Source organism: Talpa occidentalis, unplaced genomic scaffold, assembly GCF_014898055.3.
Source record: "Talpa occidentalis isolate TD23 unplaced genomic scaffold, MPIMG_talOcc4v2.1, whole genome shotgun sequence".
Lineage (NCBI taxonomy): Eukaryota > Metazoa > Chordata > Mammalia > Eulipotyphla > Talpidae > Talpa > Talpa occidentalis.
Genome location: NW_026555331.1, coordinates 143,714,968 through 143,735,831, shown reverse-complemented (window position 1 = coordinate 143,735,831; position 20,864 = coordinate 143,714,968).

Genomic DNA, 20,864 nt, shown 5'->3' with positions numbered 1-20,864 from the left:
TATTATTATTATACTGAGTGCTTTTGACAGCATTTGCTGCCTAAGCACATGGGGGAAATTGTAATACATGCTGAACATTTCCTTTATGTACAAAATTCTACAGTGATATGTCCAGTGAGAGGGGAAAAAAGAAAAACAAAATAAAACCCAGTAGGCAAAGTCAAGGCAAGAAGAATTAACACCTCTGAACCTCAGTCCAGTACCTCCAGCTCCCAAGGGGACTGCTTGGAAACTATAGTTCTATTCAGTCCTTTCAGAACTCTATTAATTTTTTTCTGCTTGGCTGAGTCGGGACTATATAGGGGACATGCAAGGGGTAGGACAAATCCATTTTAAAACTCTTCAATCAAATCCTGAATAGGCACCAGTCACATTCAAGAACTGCCATGAGTAATAAGTGTCCTTGGGGACCCAGAAGCATTTTCTAATCAAGGACCAGAGTCCCAAATTGGGCAGAGCACATAGAAGCCAAGTTAATCAGTTACGTAGGTTCTGCTGATAAATACAGCTTCCCTATGTGGTATTTTCTTTTTTCATTTCCACTTTGAAGTAGCTGAGGTCAAAAAAAAATTTAGGAGGGGGTGGAAAAATGTGACAGTCAGATTGCTGTGTCCTTAGAGTTGTCCTAGTTAGGCAGATGAAAAAAAAAAAAAGTTTAATAAATCATATTTGAAGGAAATCCTTCAAAAGAGCCTGGAACTTCAATAATCCTCCTCATTAAGTTATAATTATTTTAAAACAAGTTATAAGTCAAAGGCAAGCATGAAGAATTCCCTCTTGTAGTAGAGATTGCATCTTAAATGGAAGAAAAAGGCTGCTACCCATGAGTTTGTCTCTGAATCTGCCTCAGGACAGCAAATAGCATTTCTTCAAACAAATATATGAATAACTTATAACGCCCCTCATCTTTTTCATGACCTGTGGTCACAGGTTTCCACAAAATCAATAGTCCATGTAAGACTAAGTAAACATCAAACAAGCCCTTTGGAGGTAGTACAGGACAATGAAAAAAGCACACCCTCTTGGAATAACCTGACCTAAGAAGTTTAAATCACAACTCCACTACTTATTAGCTTTATGTCCTAGAGAAAATATATCTCTCTGATTCCAAGTTTGACTAATAAAGTGAAGATATCTACAAGATCTAATTTTCTGGACTCTCGGAAGACTAAAGCTCCTATCTATAAACTACCTGACTTAAGTAAGGTGACCAGTAAACATTTGTTAATTGAGCAAATGATTCCTAAAGACATTGTTATTTTTTATCAGCAACTACTTCTAAATTTTTTCAAAGTATAATGTAAGATAAGGTTTGAAATAAAGGCATTTTTCTGTTCATTTTGGTTAGAAACTCAAACATCTATATCCCTCTAGTATAGTTGTGGTCATGTCCATTTTACAAATTTGTAAATGTTTATAATCAATTAATAAATGTATATAACCAAAATTATTAATATGCTACAATATATACTTAAGGTAAAGCCCACAGTCATTAATAGTAAAGGAATATGAGCATTCTACTTTTATATTAAAAGTAATAAATAGTATGTGGTATTTTTGGTATCAACAAATAAATATAACTGACTTTTATCATAAAATTGATAATTTAACACTTGACATTTTAATTTTAAGGTCCATCATCATCCTAATTTTTGACTTACTATCCTGGGCAAATTTATAGAAAGTATGTAGTCCCATGGTTCAGTCCTGTATCCATTATTTGGAATTTAAAAAATTCATCCAACAAAAATTAATTGCATTGCAGGCATTGTATTAGTTGGAACTAAAAAATGTCAATTACACTGATTATATTTTTTTAATTATATTTTCAGAGGACACCACAAAGTCCTGTGTAGTAGAAATGGAAATTTGCAATAAGAAACATAAGATGCAATATTTTTACAATAATAACTTAAAATACTAGCAAATGAAAATGTAATTGAAAATTGTTTCTATTTGCCTTAAATGTTGCTTGATGGAAACAGGTTTAATAAACAGTGTAAATAACATTAGATTGAGAGCTTCTAGAACATATCAATACTATCTTAAAGGTTAATGGTATTTTTTCATGTCTTCTTTCATCTCAGAACTCGACTTACTTTTTCCTTAATGTGTGCATACAATCAAGACATTTTACCTTTATCACATAGGATAAATGTTCTTAGTTTATAAATAGAATAAGGATTCAGTGGTAATGGAACGAAAAGATGACAGACATTTCTGAAAATAAAATGAGGAGTTAAAGGTGTGTGTGTGTGTGTGTGTGTGTGTGTTTTAAGGAATGACCCAATATGGAAATATTTGAATTATGAGTGATAATCAAGAGCTTAAATAAAACCACATGTGAACAGCCCCTTGGATGAATAAAAAGTAGATGGTAGATGGCAGAATTCAAATGTTTCAATAACAAGTTCTCAGCCTCATACACCAAGTAGACTTAGTGACTCAGGGCAGGCTGGCTACTCTCTGAAAAGATCAGTTGTTACAGAGATAAGGAGCGATCACCTGGTACACTCTCTTTCCTCTTTATTTCACCCCAGACAGAATCTGGGATTGGTTGATTCATTAAATTTTCAGGAAAATCAACACCCTCCAAATTAAAAATAAATTTTCCTTAGTCCAGCTCTTCTCTAAGACTTTAGTCTTAATGGAAAGCATTCTCAAGCCATCTCTTTTACTATAGCCAGTCCTTCATCTAATATTTTTCCATAATTTGCATTTTTTAATTATAGCTTATTTTCAAACTGAAATTGACATAAATGTCAATTGCTCCATGAACTGTGGTAATATCTCCTACTCTTTGACTTGAAGTAATATTTATCTTAGGAAATGGAATGGAACACTACCATTTCAGATATTGATTAGTTCTCATTTTGAACCCATTTAAGCCAATTCAGCTTGTGAGCTGTCATTACTCCAGGAAAAGGAGGGCAAAAGGCAGGATGGAATTTAGGGAGGAGTGAGGGACAGAAGGAGTGAGGGAGGCAGTGATGAACTCAACTGCAGACAACACTATAGAAAACTAAGTGATCCGTGTATATATACAGATCAGACATTTATTCCCCAGGCATATCCATTTTTTTTCTTTTCTCGGGTTATAGAACAATCATGGTTTAGTCCAAATCCTCAACACAACCACAGGAAAACTAAAGTAAGTCTGAGGAGGCACTCTGTCGGCTGTGTATTTTGAAGTCAGTAACTTCAGAGAATGTGCTTCTTTCTGCATTTTTTTGGTCTGTTGCTAGATAAAAACATTTGAAGTTGTTTACAAGTGGCCAACAAGTTCTATAATCAAGCTTTCTTATGGAAATATAAAAGCATTCTCTATAAGAACAATGAAGTTCATTGTAAAGAAAAGCTTGCTACTTGGTGAATGCCAATATGAGGATTCCTTAAGGAAAATTTAAAGAGAGTCACTTGGTCTAATGCACCTACATTTAAGAATAAATGCATATAAAGGTTCAGAGTATCTAAATCTCTCTCAGGGGAAAAGTCCTTAAGTTAGAGCTCTTAGTTCATCTCTCTGTTAAGTATGCTGGTATGCAGAACAGAAGTTGAGATAAAGAAAAAACTCATTCTTTCATAATGAGTTCCACAGAACATTGACTACCAAGCACTGAGGTATAGGATGAGGTTTGGGGTAAACATGAATCCTATTACATCAAAACCCACAAACCAAGGCTGTTAAAAAATACTAGTAAGTCTTTCCAAATTCTTGAAAGAGCTCATGGGTTTTATTGCCTTTGAGCTAAAACTCACTGATGCACAAGAGAGTATTGACACTTTAATGTGGTCTTCGAAACATATGGATCAAAATATCAGATCACTGGGGACTGGGGGGTACTGGGAAGCTTATTCAAAAGAAAAGAAAATATTGGACAAAGCCACCTCATTGAATGACATTTAGAATGACCACTTACTGGGTTTGCCCAGAATCCTATCTGCCACTCTTCCTTACTTTTACCACTCTCCTCTACTCCACATCCTCTCTGTGAGGTGGCCAGTCTTGATGTCCAGCCCAAAACAGTGAAGTATGTCTGGAATTTTCCAATCAAAGGGCATTATCTTACCAACCACTTTGTTCAAGGACTGATATATGACATCAACACAGCCCATTAAAGTCTATCTTGAAATTGGATGCTGTGAGAGACAGGGTCTCTATTCTGCAGGGTGGAGGGCATCCCAAGCCATAAACATATACTTTGGGCTCCCCCTGTTCATCTTTCCTAGCTCGTGAATCTGTATGAAAGAAGAAACCACACATAAAAAGAGAAGCATGAAATGGAGGGTAAAACAGAAATTCAAAGATATTATCTAAGCCCAGGGATCCAGCTGTGTCCAAAATTATTTAGACGATCCTATAACATGAACCAAGACATTTTTCTTTTGTTTGTGATGAGCTTCTGTAACTGGCACCTGAACAAGTCCTGACAACTATAGCACAAACATCTTCCTGTGATTATGAGCACACAACACAAAGTGTCAAATCAAAAAACTACAATCTAGAAAGTTCAAAAGACCCAAACTTGATGATTCCCCAGCTTCTATACTAAATGCAACAGGAATAAGATGATTGAAACCCAAACTCAAATGTTATCAGATTTAACCTTTCCCATGTCATGACATCACACTGTCTTGAAGGTTTTGTTAAAGATTTAGTGTTACAGCGATGGGGACATGGACTAATGAACAGCATTTTCTGTATCCACGGACCACTATGGCATTCACTATAGTTTTGTTTTGTTCTCCCATCACTGGCTCCAGATAGCCTCTTGCCAAAAAACAAATTTAGGGTCTTTGCAACTTGGAATAAAATGGAAGATGGATAAAATGGAAGAATTTATTAGAAAATAAAGATTTCAAATATGAGCTCGACTTAGGATAAGTCTGTGGGTAAGGTGACAGTGCCACCTCTATAAAAAACACACTGTCCAAGTAAGAACTGTGTGAATGGAAATGCTTGCTTTGTTTCCTTTATGGCCATGGGAAACAAATATCCCTGTCACTGCAGTGACTGACTTTCTCTGTGCGATAAGGGAGGGCATTGTATAATTCCAGACACGACCTAAAGAGTTATGAAAAAATTCCCCAAAATGGCACACATCCCAGTAAGGCCCATATTTCACCTAAATTCTTCTCCACATTTTTCATACGTCACCTTCATATTTCCTTAATTTTTGCTGAATTACATATAGTGGGTACAGCTGTTGTTTTTATAGTTTGTGACTATCTGTGTTATCCTAAATCCAATAAAAGAAGCATCAACATTTTCACCCTCTGAATTAGAGTAATCAAGCAAATTACATTTTAACCCATCCAGCCTTTGTAAAGTTCACTTTCTTCTATCCAGTTCTAAAGAATTCAAAGGCTTATTCCTTGTCCTACCTACTGATCCTTAATTTTCTTAACTCAGACCCCATTAGGGTCCTATATCTAGTTGTCCAGAGCTGAGAAGGCTTGAAAATCAGAAGCAAATACTGATTTACAGCTTCCAGATCATAAAAAAGCAGGGGAGTGCTGTAGTAGCTAAAATATGGATATGCAGTTCCTTTGTTTTACTACCTCTTCTAAGCCAGGCCTCCAATGACATGCACAGGCCAGAAAAAGGAGAATACAAGTGTTCTAAAGTGGTAAAACAGTCCCCTGTCCTACAGAATTTTCAAGGAGAAATCGCCACTGAAATTTTATTGGAGCCTTTCTTAAGGCAATTTATACCAAGGGCTATAAAAATGTATCATTCCCTTCAACCCAAAAATTCCACTCCTGGGAATGATTCCTAAGGAAATAATTCAACAGACAAAAAACTAAATGCACAATAATGTTATTTGCTGCTCCATCTAAAAGAGCAAAGCTTCAGAAGCAATCTAAATGGATAATAATAAGGAACATTTAATAAATTTTTGCGTCTAAGCCAGTGGAATATTACACCACCATAATAGTACACTTCTTGCTCTAGTATTCAGTGAAAATGCATAAAATGTTACATTCATTATTATGATTACAAGTATGAAAACTAAGATTATATAGATGAATATAAATGGAATACAATGTTAGGACTGTGAGATCATTGGGTGGTCTTTTTTGCCAAAATTAATTTATGTTGTTATTATACCTCAGTAGCAGCAATGGCAAGAAACTGTCTGCTGCTTTACAGGAAAGAAGCCTTTCTCAGTTAGCCATTCCTTCTCTAAAGAGGTTCATGCTGGGCAGCTTCTATATCCCAAAGTTCATCCAGAATTAAGGATATGTTTGCCTTTTCCTAAAGTTATATCAATAGTTAATATTGTTGAAACTGCCTTTCTACTTGAAACAGACCAGACACTCCATTAGCAAACAGCAAGATCTTCCAGTTGAGAGTTGCAGTGCTAGATACATTGGTATCTCCAGGACAGTCTCTGTGTTGGGAGATTATAACGTTGCTGACTCAATTTTATTGAACCACCGACTAGAATTTGTTGCTTCTAAAACATATTTCCTACTAATAGTTGTTCTCCATAGAATTATCCCAAGATTGCCATCTAAAGGATAAATGTCCAAGCTGGAGAATATGACCTCTATTAGGTTTTTGGTATGGGGGTATCTTTTTTTCTTGGGTTTTTTTTTTTTTTTAACATTCCTTATCAACAATGCACATCCTACTGAAAACTCAGTACCTATTCACATTTATGACTTTGATGTTAGGGACCTAAAAGGATCATGCCCTCATTCTCAGCTTCGCCTGGAAGTTGCCCCTTTGATGTCAATTCCAAACTATGTTCTCTAATGACTGGCTCCACTGTCAAGGAATTTTAACTTGTTCTGTTGCCTTGTGAGAATGCATTCTAGAACCCAGCCCTGATTTCCTCTCACTTCCATAAAGATATTTTTGGAGACGATAAAGCCATCTTCACAGCCTCACATTAACTTGCACTCATCTACATCCAAGGGCTGGATGAAGAAACACAAATTCCAAAGCACTGAGATTCAATTCTTTTGCTTCTTGCCCTAATACTGCATCACCCACTTGCAAAGAGTTCATGGAACTCACTAGAATTATCATGAGCCATAAATGAAAAGTACAGTTTTGTCACCTTTTTTCAACAAGTACTTTCTGCTTCTTCACCTCATTTTCACACCCTCTAACCAATGTTTCAGAGGGCTGGGCAGGCTGATCTGAACAGGCATCATCCTTAGGGTGCTCCTTTGCTCTGACAAAAGCCAATCTGGTATTCACACCTTTCCTGTCTCTCCTGTAATATCCCTTAACAAAGAGGCCTTCCCTGAAAATTAGTGTGTGCAAGTGTGTACACACACACACGAATACACACATACCCTCCTGTTTCTATTTACCCTTGCTCTGCTTCCCTTTTATCATAGCACATGTTGCCACCTGAAACTTTCATTTTCTTGCTGTCTGCTACCTTCCACTAAAATAGCATGGTGTGTTTCTATTGTGCTCACTGCTAGGCCCAGGTACTTCTGTATCTATGAGGTATTTGACAAAGAGGAGGTCCTCAGGAAACATTGTGAAATAAATGAATAAATGAATGAATGAATGAATGAATGAATGACCTAACTCAAGGTTGAGCACCTATAAAATGAAAAGCTTGGAGTAAATGATCTTTGAGTTTTCTTTCAGATTTAACTTTCTGAAATTTTAATCTGTTGATGCATTATTCACCTGACATTTAAATGACCATTTAAATTACACTCCTCCATGGTGTCTTCTGTTTTGAAGTATCTACAGTAGAAATTAACAGATGCTCAAAAAAAAGTGACATCTGATCTGTCAACAAGTCAGTCAAATGTGGGAAAAGATAAAAGATTAACCTTCATTTTTCTCTAACTTTTCTAATTTCAATCTTAACTTCTATTGATCAGTATATGATCAATACCAAAAAATAGTATTAACTAAGATTGATTAAACACTAAGTCTGTGAAATATTTAATTTATACAACCATCCTATGAGATGGGTACCATATAAATCCCATTTTACTACTTTACCTATTAAGCAAAAAAAAACTGAGAGAGCAATACTTGAACAAATAATTTCATGAATCTAAAGCTGGTCTCCTAAGAATCTAAGTTGTTCTTCCTTGGACCTGGGATTCTATTCATTCCACTCTTTATTCTTAATTCTAGCTAAGAGAGAGACTCTTGTTACAACTTTCCATCAGTGCATATAAGTATTTTAGTACCTTTTTTCCTTTTTTCTTCATCAGTCCTCTATTCCCATCCTGCTCCAGCAGTCAGCTTTGATTTTCAGGAAGAGGTTCAGAAGCCTGTGTCCGGCACTAGCAGGGCCAAACAAGGAGAGACTCCTAATGGAAAGAAATGACATTAGGAGAGGGAAAGAATAAATGAATTGGTAGTATGTTTGATTGTAGACACGCGAATATATTCTGTATCTCATACTGTGGCTGTCTGCAAATAATGAGGCTCAGATGAACACAGGAAGGAGAGCAGTTGAAGCTCTCAATAGCAGTTTGCCTAAGTCTTGATTTATAGAAAAATCCAAATGAGTTTAGCAGGAACTGGGACTCAGGATCTATGTGTAATGTACACTGCAATACTTGGGCACTACTTCCTTCTGCCTTTGCCCATCACCTGGACCCCATGACACCACCTAATGACCACAGCCCCAGTCAGCAACTCTCTCCCTCCTTTTTCTCTCCTCACTTTGCACTTTTTCTGGCTTTTCTCCAAAGAGCATCTATGGATGTCCATGGCATTATTATATTTGCAATAAAATTATATATTGCATTTGGAGAGGTATTTCTGGCACAAGTGAGAAGAACATACTGGAATAAATAAACCTTGAGGCAGAGACTCTAGTTAGGAAGATGAGGCAGTTTTAATACAAAGCAGGGCTACATATGAGACAGGGCAGTGCAAGTAGAGAGGTGGGTTCAATTTTAAGTGGCAGTGCATCAAAATAGACATGTCTTCCAGTTAAATGTTCTGTGACAAGTGGCCAGCAAAACTACTGTCCAACACAGCCTTCATTCTTAACCTTGACCCCATCAGAAGAGGATGTCATTTCTCACTCATCAGACTTCTGTATACCACCTCCCTTCCACTCTCATAGACACTCAGTGACTCCTGCTCTCAACCCAATTCTTCTTCCCTTTAAAACTCACTTTCACACCTGGTTTCAAGCCTTTACAGGGAATCTTGAGCAGAGTAACAACAATGTCTAAGATTTCTGCAATGTCTATAATCCACCATTGAGATTTATCAAAAAGATGATCATTTTGCATGTGGGATTATGTTATTTAACCCTTGCTCTGAGTTACATATAGACCTGAAAATCGATATAAACATTAGTAATTACATACTTATGAATAGTTATGGTTTTATTAAGAATGGGTTATTATTGAATATTATATTACCATTGAACAATTAAGTGCTTCTTTTGCATACAGCTGGTTCAAGCAGGAATACCTGTCTCATCTTCTCATCTGCTGGTGGCTAGTGGGAAATGAAAACACAGCTATGGCAGTTCCCCACAGAGTAGTCCTTAGGGAAACCCTATAGATAAAAAAAAAGTCTTGATCAAATACATTGCAGAAATTTTGCATATACCAATCCCTTCTTGAAGCACTTGTGATGTTTACATTAATCTCTCAAAGACCTGAGAAGTCCTACCTTAAATATTTAACTAATGTTTTAGTCATTAAAACACCATATCAACTTGGAGAATGCCCTGGCCTGTGCTTCACCACTTTTCTAGGTGGAAGGATTGGACTTTACTTCCTACAGAAAATGCTAGAAAGAACTGAAGAGCACAGTTAAAAGTCACTTAGCAAATGGGAAGTTGCTGTCCCTTAAAAACAAAGCAAGTGTCAAGTTTGTGCCATATATAGACCATTGTTCCATTGCTCTGTGGCTTCCTTCCCCAAAATAAGCTACTGCCGTCTTTCACACTGAAAGGATAAATCACACTCTGGCCATGAAGAGTGAACTTCAGAGCTTTCCTGTGAGGCTGATGAGACAGCACCTCATAGACCCCTGAGAGAAGACCTAATCCCCTGTGGTATCATCATATATATTTCTAAAATTTGCAAAAAGGAGATATTTGAGCTGCAATGGCTTAAGGTTATGATCTCTTTCCACTCTGATTCCCCCTTTCTAGCAATTTCCCCATGTCAGGTGATGTTGGTATAGCTGGAAATCATTTTGGCTCTTGGTTGAGAAGTTGAGTTGGGACACAGTAGGATTAGATTCAATAGGTCACATTTATATGGCTTCCAGACATTTCTGTTAAGTCGTGACCAGCCATCCTGGTGCAGGAAGGTCCTCCAAACACACGCCTCCAGCCCCCTGTGCAACCTGGTGCCACAACCACCCGAAGTGCATGATAGGAACCGGGGGCCACCATTTTGTCATATCTTGTAGTTAACCCAGCCCACAACAATGTGGATTTTGAAAGGGAGATATAACCTGAAATATAGAAATTCAAAAGCTCATTAGTGTGATATGTTACCCAAAACATTCTATTCTCATTAATGTGATCAAAATTGAAGCTTTCTCCTATCAAGAATGTACTTAATTATGCAGCATACACACTATGTACAAAATATAAATGTAGCACATATTTTCCTTTTTCATAGGAACACTTTTTCATAGAATTTACCAGAATTTCTGTGTTTATAGAGCATAAATCTATTGCTTTGATGTGTTTTATGTATCCAGGAATTTCTCTACATATATTCCTGATAAAATCTAGTGGTTCTAGTGGTTATCACTAATACAGTGAAAAAAATGAAGAAACAAGTGTAAATATTCATTAATAAGTCAGTGTATATGACATAAAACTCATTTGATTCTAACACCTTTAGCTCAATAGAGTGTAATACAGCAGCAATTTAAAATGGCTGAACTACTCTTGTTTGTTTTAATTTCAGATTATTTTTTTTATTTTTTTCAGAATTATAGATAATACTAAAATCCAAATGCGTTTAAAAAGAAGAAACCAAAACATAAACTGAAAGAGAATACTGGCAGAAGTTTCAATATTACATAAATTCTCATTATCTCATGATGAAAACTGAAATTTGCAGGTTGGTATCATGAACACAAAGAAAAGAATTACAACACGACAGTTGCAAACCAGAAATAGAAAAGCAAGAGGCAGATAAATGTTCAAAAATAAAAACCAATTTATTGTTCAATGAATGAATAGTATTAATGAATGTGGTCAGATCAAATACTATTCCAAATTAGATACTGCCTAAGAAAAACTCAAGAGTCTAAAGTTAGAAAGCTTATATATCAAGGAATAATTAAAAAGGTTTTTCCCAATTTGAAAAAAAATATTCTTGACATTTCATAACATCAGCAATAGAGGGTTGCTGAGCTGAAATAAATGAGGGGAAAACCATTATCTTCTTAATCTCTACAAAAAATTATATTTAAATATATATTGTTTTTGAAGAAGAGAGAATTCAACAAAAAGCATAAAAATTATAAAAGTTCATCAAGAAGTTAATTTTTAAAAGTGCTATTTTTCAGGATTTTTATGATAATCTGGGTATCTGTATACTTTTTAAAATACATAACTCACTCTAAATAAATACTTATTTCAAGTTTAATTTTAAGATGCATTTGTAATTTTGTATTCTTCTGTTAAAGTGCCCTCCCCAAATCATAAAAGTTTGAGCCCTCACACAAGCTAGACTTACTCCTGATTCCTCCTTTCATAGATTTTGGTGAGCTGATTAATTCAAACAGATTGACCTATTGGCTATTTGATAACATGTACATATTAGGGCCAGCCTGGTGGCCTAGGAGTCAAGTCTCATCACTATCACTTCTATGGCTTGAGTTCAATCCTGGCCAAAGAGCTAACCCACATATGGTGCAGCAAACCTCCCTTATCTTGCCTGCTGCTCCCCTCGACAGTGTATTTCAGTAAAATTCACCTGTTCTGCTCCCCACTCTGTCTCTAGTGAATCTTCCCCACACACACATACACACAAACACACATCCCTCTGGCTTATACCCCTGTTCTACTACACATAAATTTTAAAAAATTAATATACATGTTAACTCAATTACCAGGGTATTTAATCAAAAGTATACCATTTGTAAATCTAAGATAAGAATATCTGAGTCTAAGAATATCCTGATCTTGAAACAATTTCCCAATGTGGAAAAAGCTGATAGGAATAAATATTGCTCTCTTTTCTGGAAGTTTCAAGTTCTGTCCATTGAGAATGATTCCATAATATGATTTAGCCATAAGATTTTTGAACATATAGTTTAAAAGTTAAGGGCATCTGACTATGATCTATTGGTTCTAGAAGGCTGTTTCCTGAAAGATAACTTCTAGCTCGTATTCATGCTGATGTTGATAAGCAAGGTGACATAACACCAGTGTTCGCCTTACGACCTATTACCCTGACAAAACCAACGCATGAAGCCTGAAGACATCACAAATGATGGTAGGTCTTTCTCTGCTTAGAGCAGCTCCGAGGACTGAGAGAACCCCTTGTGATATGCTCCCCAACTTTCCCCTAACAGTGAGATCAATAATTCACTTTCTATGAAGCATTAAGTAAAGCGTGTGGAGTTTTAGAGACATGAAAAAGTTTTCCTAGAGATTTTACCAACTTCTAAATAGTCTTGGCTATGATGCTTAGAAAAATTTGATTGCTCCTTGCTTTGCTATCCCCAATCTCTCCTCCACCAAAACAAAATGACTAAAAGAAAATTAAGAAAATGGGGGAAAAGTAAATCAAATATCCAGGAGTTCAATAGGGATAAAGGAGCAGATGAAGCAAAATATATTATGATTAATATACTTATGTTTTCAACCTAACATCCTCCTTCAGTGCTACAGAAAAATTAAAATTAGGTAAACACATCCTATCTACCAGAGTTAGTCTTCATAATTAGCTAGGAGCGCATGCTAGACCCACAGAAATCTATTTTAAAAAATGACGACTTTACGACGTCATGGAAACCCTCCCGTTTTTCATTGTTCTATTGATGAGCAATTGAAATAACTGTAATTGAAATGATGCTTTAATGCTATATTTAGCATCTGAGAGTGATCTGTTCACTGCCAAAACTAAATATATATGCCAAGAAAAAAATAACCTGGCATGGTAAACAACATAAAAAGAAAATAGGTATTGCTCTCACAACGCTTGTCCACAGTCACACAAGAGAGAAATCGCTGAAAGGTGGGTAATATGGTCCATTTTCCAACAAAGTGGTTACATTTGCTTCCTATAATATAAATTATTTTTGAACTGCTCTGCAGTCCTCAGATGACACACATCTCCATAGCCCAGCAGGTGCTTTTCCTTGAGTTGGCAGTAAAATCAGGCAAGCCATTACCTAGCAGAAGGACTTGACCCTCTGATGGTATATGCTTGAGCCCTATGATTCCAGGGGATGGTGATGGGGAAAGAGGCACCATTTTGAAGGGACTAATCAGATAATCACCTTTTCCCAATTAGGCAGAGTGACTGAGAGCCTTGCAGTACATCAGCTGCTCTAAATCCAGCAGAAGAAATGGTCGTTGGCTTCACAGAGCTCATCAGTCATTCCAAGCAGGACCTTGGGCTTTGGGTTCCAGGCTCATCATCTATTCCACATGCCCTCCCACCAGGCAGGTGAATCGCTCAGCCATCCAACACACATCACTGTCTCTTCCTTGTCTCCTTCTACAAAGGAGCCGGGGGGCCCTTTGAGACAGCTGCACCAGAGTCCTAAAACACACAGGCATCGAGAGGATAGAAGATTCCCCCAGTAGAAGCTAATGTCCTGTTACAGGAAGGATTGTACAAGAACACATCCAGATCGTGGCTCTGATCCCTATTGTACTGCGCCAACTCATGTCACAACACGTATCCATCACTGCCAGCTGGGCTGTCTTACTCAGCTTCCTACAGAGGACAGGACGAGCACAGCCCTGACAGCTATCTGTCATGTCTGCTATTTTCCTGCTTTAGCAAAACAGGGATAAATGATGACCTTCGAGCATTTGTGAGATAGAATCTATCTCTCCTTTTTTTTTTCTCTGAAGAAGGGATGCCCCACATTATTTATCACTTCTCAAATCTATTTTGTCCAAGTCCAAAGAGCCACATACATATGTGATACTATTATCCTCATAATCATTAACTCCCAATCTAAATCCTTATATTTATTTTCTTAGATACATTCATATTTACCAAGAGAAAATTTGATAAAATTCTTGACCCTAATGACCTAAGTTATCTCCACTGAGTTAATCTTTGGAAATCTCAGTTTCTACCATGTTTATCTATATGTAGTTGGATAAAAAGCTAATACACCATTCCATCACCTGCATCGATGGTGTATTTAAAGGAACATGGACCAGTCAACTACTACAGCAATATGATTTTACCCACAGAAATATATTCATGTGTCCAGAAAGGGAAGTTTCTTCCTCCTTGAGATCTTTGCATATACTGTGCCCTTTGCCTGGAAGTTTCCTCACAGCCACTGTTGCACAGATGGCCCCCTGTTGCACTTGCAAGAGGACTTGCCACCTTTTCCTTTTTTTTTTTAGATTTATCTATGCAAGAATTGGGGTACAGGCCAGATGTGTGGGAGGGTAAGAAGATTCACCAGAGACAGCGGGGAACAGAACAGGTAGACTGACTGAAACACACTGTTGCGGTGAGCAGCGGGGAGACAAGAGAGGTTTGCCGCATCATATGGGTATCTCCTTGGCTGGTGGGGATCGAACCTGCACTGCAGAGGCTGCAGATAGCTTCACAGCGCTGAGCTCAACTGCCTGCCACCAGGGAGGCCCAGGACTTGCCCCCTTTTGCAGTACTTGCAACACTGAAAATAAAATAATGTGTGAGGTTATGTTATGTGCCCAGCATTCAGGAGAAGGGCAACAGCATATTTGGGATATCTGAAAGGTTGAGTGAACATCAATAAATAGTCATAAAAGCCCAAAAGAAATGGCATCCCAGAAAGACGATAAAGCAAGAGGAACAGCACATTCATGTAAAGGGAAAACATGGTTCATTCAGGAAACTAATTAGTTGATAGTGCCTCATGGCTGAAGCTAAAAAGGAGAGAGATGATAAAATTGGGAAAGCAACAGAATGAAGGAATCAGATAATGAAGAGGTGATATGCCAAAAAATTTAAACATAATCCTATATGTTTTTGATGGCCACTGGAGACTTAAGCCAGAAAGTCATATTTTAGAATATGACTCTGGAAATAGTGGGGAAAGGAGTAATTTGATGCAGGAAACTCAATGAAAAAGTTATTGAGAAATGATAAGTATTGAAATTAAGGACCTGAATATGTAGATGAAGGGATAGATTTTAAGACCATTAAGGAAGCAGAATTAATAGTTATTTGTCATCACATGCATGTGGCTAGGGAGGGGAAGGAGGGGTTATGGATAATACCTAAGATCCTGGATTGAATGACTTACGATATGAGTAGACTGAGATAGTGCTAATCACTACTGAAAACAGGAAATTCAGATTTAGGTCTAAGATAATAGACTTAATTTGCATTTAAGTCTGTGGGTCTTCTAGGAAGGCATCAATAATCTATTGAATATATGGATTAAAAGTCCAGGAGAGGTGTGGACTAGATAGCGATGGAGATTTGGAAGCTATTAATGATGAGGGGTAGCAGATGACAGTGATAGGAAGATGTAAGAAGAAAACAAAAAGGGGCTGAGCACAGAATCTGGAGGAGAACCAGCATGTGAATGCTCTGGCCTCTTCTCTCCAGCACGCTGCTCACCGTCCTCTCTGGCTGCATTGCCACCTTCCATCACCCCCGCCCCCTCCTGCCCCAGATTTCACTGTCCCTACCAACAACCCAGCACTCATACCTTCTATAAGAAAACAAAATTCCCATTCAAAAGGCCTCCAGAGGAAAGTGAGGAAAGAAAGGTTGTTACTCTCGAGACTGTAGCATGATCACAAATAACACGATGTGCTGGTGACTGCAGTACTCACTTGCTAAGGTTGTCATAACCAAGTGCCATATGCTGGGTGGCTGAAACAACAGAAATGCATTGTCTGTCTGTTATGGATGCTGGAAGTCCAAGATCAAGGTGTTGCTGGCAGTACAGGTGCCTTCTGAGGCCTGAGAAGGAGAATGTGGATCCTCCCCTGGCTTCCAGTGGCTGATAGCAATGTCTGGTTTTCTCTACACATCACCCTCATGTTTGCTTCCTGTTTGCTTCCCATTCTCCCATGTGCATCGTTCATGTCCATATCTCCCCCAAAGACACTACTCATACAAGGACATTATCCACAGGTCCCATCCTAATGACGCCATCTTTAATTAACAAATGATATCGACAAAAAAAAAGCCTATTTCCAAATAAGGTCACATTCCGTGGTATTGGGAGTCAGGACTTCAAAATATGATGCAGGACACACACAATTCACAGCAACTGCTGGACAAAATACATTTGCTTTTTGGTTTTTAGAAAAACTATTCAAGTAATGACTACATGAGCAGGTACTCTATGAATGGGGAAGTGTTAAAGGTACTATAGTTACAACTTTTGAGAAAGCATTGGTAGTTTATAGAAATACTATTTCAAAATAATTCAGCATAGGGCCTCCCTGGTGGCACAAGGGGTTAGGACACAACCTGTGGAGATGTCAGCAGCCTCTGGGGCATTGCGTTCGATCCCCCGGCTAGCCAGGAAGCAACCCACATGGCACAGCAGACCTCTCCTGACTCGCCTGCTGCTCCCCTCAGCAGTGTCTTCGGTTAATCTGCCTGTTCTGTTCCCCACTCTGTCTCTGGTGAATCCTCTCACCCTCCACACCTCTGGCCTATACCCCAGCTCCTGAATGTATAAATAAATAAATCTTTTTAAAAAAATGATTCAGCATGAAGTGCAGGGCACTTAGTCATCCAAAAGCTGAGGGTCTGGTACCACGATATGGCAGGCTCAGCACGCCACATACTGAGTCTTCTCAATGCAGCAACACAGGGTGGACTCTTGATAGCTGTTCCTATCACTAATTCTAGGCTCTGTGTTGTTACCCATTGCAATGACCATGTGAAATGAGCTCATTCATCCCTGAGTTACTGGTAGGACTGCAACCATCAGCCCCTGGCCTGAGTCCCTGAGTGTCCAGTCTCCAGCCCCCATCAGCCTTCAGCAAGTTTCAGCAAGAATAGCTCAGGGCCTTCCTGGTAGTGTAAGGGGTTAAGATGCAACCTGTGAGGCTGTCCACAGCCACTGCGGCACAAGTTTGATCCCCAGCCAGGGAGAAACCCACATGGCACAGTAGACCTCTCCTAACTCACCAACTGCCCCCTTCAGCAGTGTATTACAGTTGATCTGCCTGTTCTGTTCCCCACTCTGTCTCTGGTGAAAACTCTCACCCCCACACACCTCTGGTCTGTACCCCAGTTCTTGTATGCATAAATAGATAAATCTTTAAGGAAGAAAAGGAAAGAAAAAAAAAAGTAGCTCAGAGGGGGTGCGGGCCTGGGTGCAGGTATGTCTCAGGCACATGAGCAGTCTCAGGCTTCAGCATCTGCCTGACAGACCGCACATGGCTTCATGTTTCTGAATAACTATTTTTTTAAAGATTTATTTTATTTAGTTATGCATACAAGAGCTAGGGTGTAGGCCAGAGATGGGGTGTGTGTGAGAGGATTCACCAGAGATACAGTGGGGAGCAGAACAGGCAGATCTACTGAAATACACTGCTGAGGGGAGCAGCAGGAGAGACAGGAGAGATCTGCTGTGCCTGTGGGTCAGCTCCCTGGGCTGGTTTTGAATTCGCACTGCAGTGGCTGTGGATAGCTTCACAGTGCTGAGACTTAACCCCTTGCACCACCAGGGAGGCCCCCTGAATAACTACTTTTAATGAAACCTTGCCTTACGCTTTTTATTGGCTTCAAAGCTTCTTCCCAGGATCTTAGAACTGAATGTGTAGACACTAACATACCTCTAAATCTCATTCTCCACCTGAGAAAAGAGATCAAAAGCTTAGCCTTCCTTTTGATCCATACAGCACTCTATATACTCAGAGCCCTCAAACTGATGGTGTTTTGCTCCATTTCTTTTCATTCAGAAGAGGTTTTGTCAAACCTCTTTTGTCTTATTGTGCTCTTGCACTTCCCCCTTCTCCAAACCTTTACCCCCAGCTCTTATCTCTCCCCTACAATGTCTTTATAAATATCTGCATAGCATTTTACCTAATTCTATGTGGGATTATAAAATCTTCCAGTGCCATGAGGTAGCCTTTGAGTCTCCATTCAATAAACAGGGAGCCCACGAATTGCTCTCCAATACTGGGATATGGTTGTTGTTGATTATATTTGGAGAGTTTCAGATCAGTTCACTCGTTAGCCTCAATGTAAGTGGAGGAATATAAGGTTCTCTTGCTTTCATTTAAAATTCCTTCTTAAGCTAATTCTAAAGCCCATGCAGACTCTCCCAAGAGTGTACATAAAATAGCCCTGTATCAGAATGCCAACTTATTAGTCATAAAATAGGGACAAAATATTGTGGCATAATATCTATCACCCAACTCAGAGCCAATGATGCTGCATGAAGTTTTAAGTGCACAGTTCTTAAAATGAAGTTGCTGCCAAGCCAGGGAGGACATCTATTGTGAATCACTGAAGAGAAAAATTACAAAGGGTTTGGGTTGGCTGCATCTACCTGGGTTGATAGCTATGGGGCAGAGGGAGAAGAACAAGGAAGTTGAGTTATAGAAAATAAAAACCTTTTATAGAAAATCAGTTGGTCAGGACATGGGTGAGGGGTGGTGGAAGACCCTACAATGTTCAGGATGACCTAATGGGGTGAGCCCTGTCTCAGGACACAGCAAAATTGAAGATAAAGAGATTTCTAGAATAGTGGTCAATCGGTCAGGACACTCTTCAGGGCCAGCCACTGTTCCCCCCAACTAAAGTCAATGGAAATAGTGAATTTCTAAATGTTCTCTGGAGGCAACAAGGTCAATGTAACGAATAAAGGGCCTGGGGAAAGACAGTAATGATGACAGGGAGATGTTGGGGTGACTGTTCAGTGTTTCAAAACCAGGCAAGACTTGAAGAAGCTGGGAGTACTCCATCTCTCACATCAGGAAGACCTCACTCTCCCTGCCTTTACTTCCTGCTGCCACAGCTGCCCACACCAGCCTCCCACAGCTGGATAGGCATGCAAGGTCACAGAGCATCTCTTTGGGTGTCTGACCACTTTTCTATCCTCCTAATAGAAAATCAGGTTTTTAATGAATGAGGCAAGTAAATAACAGACTTTTGCTAAAGTCATAAAGATTCTTGCATTAGGATATTCATCAGCTCCATTTCCATCGCCTGAAATTTTCTCTTTCTTTCACTCTGACTTGAACCATTTGAAATCCCTTTTCAAACTCTATGGGAAAGGAAGCAGCAACATTAACCGCTCCTCAGCTGAATTTTCTTAGAAGATGAATCAACCCAGCAAAAAGGAGGCACATTTGGTAATGTGAACATTTGCTTATTACCTATCACCATTGTAATGGTTGTAATGGTTCTCTGACTTGAACCATTTGAAACCCCTTTTCAAAGTCTATGGGAAAGGAAGCAGCAACATTAACTGCTCCTCAGTTGAATTTTCTTAGATGATGAATCAACCTGGCAAAAAGGAGGTGCATTTGGTAATGTGAACATTTGCTTATTACCTATCACCATTGTCTGCATATATACCCTCACTCCCACGGTGAGAGTCTAAACTTCAGATTCGAAAGCAATGCATAGGTTTGCAATTGGCTCACTTAAATGTGCTTATCTATACAGAAAGGGGTCAGTTGGGGCAGTTCCAAAAAGTACCAGGACCCCAGAAGTAAAACTTTCGACACTGAAAAAGTCTTCATGACAACTTCCTGGATTCCTGTTTATTCATGGGGTGATGGCAGCAAACCATCAACTACTACAAATCTACTAAAAATGGGGCAAGAGTGTTCCATCTTATTTGGTCTTGTATACATTAAATAAACTTGAAAAGAATCATAAAATAACAAGACAATAAAATCACCCCAACTAAGGGAACGAGTTTTCCCTTTTTCTAAATAAAAAGATGCAAAGGAGTTGAATGTTTGAGCTACTACATGGTATGAATCAGATGCTATTGACCCATAGATCAAAAGCAGGGAAGATGTCTAGAAAATGCAAACATAAGAAATTTGACCAGATCCAGGTGAAATGCTGCCAAGGCTCTGTTGGGAATTGCCTGGCTCCCTACTTATTCTGCTGGTTTTCCTATTTCCTCTGTCCTTGGACTCAGTATCGCCCACAGGCTGGCTTCACCCCAGTTCCGTGCACAGAGTGTGTAACAGAGTGTTTACAGGCTCACAACATGTGCTAGCATAGTCATTTTCTGCTGTTCATTTTTTCATTGAACCCGCTAGCCAGGCTATGATCGGGTGTGGGCATTGATTTCTTGTCTCTGATCCTCGGACCAGTTTTCTCACCTTTCCACTCAACTTGCCTATGAGCTGTTCCCAGGCTCCAGTGTTCCTGCTGTCTTGTTCTTGCTCTGGACTCTGATGTGGTTGGATTCCTTCAGTTTTGCTCCTCTGTTCCTTGCAAAGGTGCTCAACCTAATGTGGTATGTGGACTTGCTGACTTCTTCAGCCCTCACAATCAGCCAGAACCTCTCTCCTAGACAATTCCCAGGCCCTACCCCATTCTACTCTGATCCCTGCACTGACAAGCATAAAGAAAATGACTTAGAGCTCATGTGGGCAGGGTGGTATTTAATACTATGAGCTTATGGCTATTTGCTAGGAACTACAGATAGATATAGATGCAAATTCATATGAGTATTCTCTATTATTTGGGGGAAGAAAATGGTTACCATTAGGCAAATCTGAATTATAACAGGAGTAAGTTAAGAAACA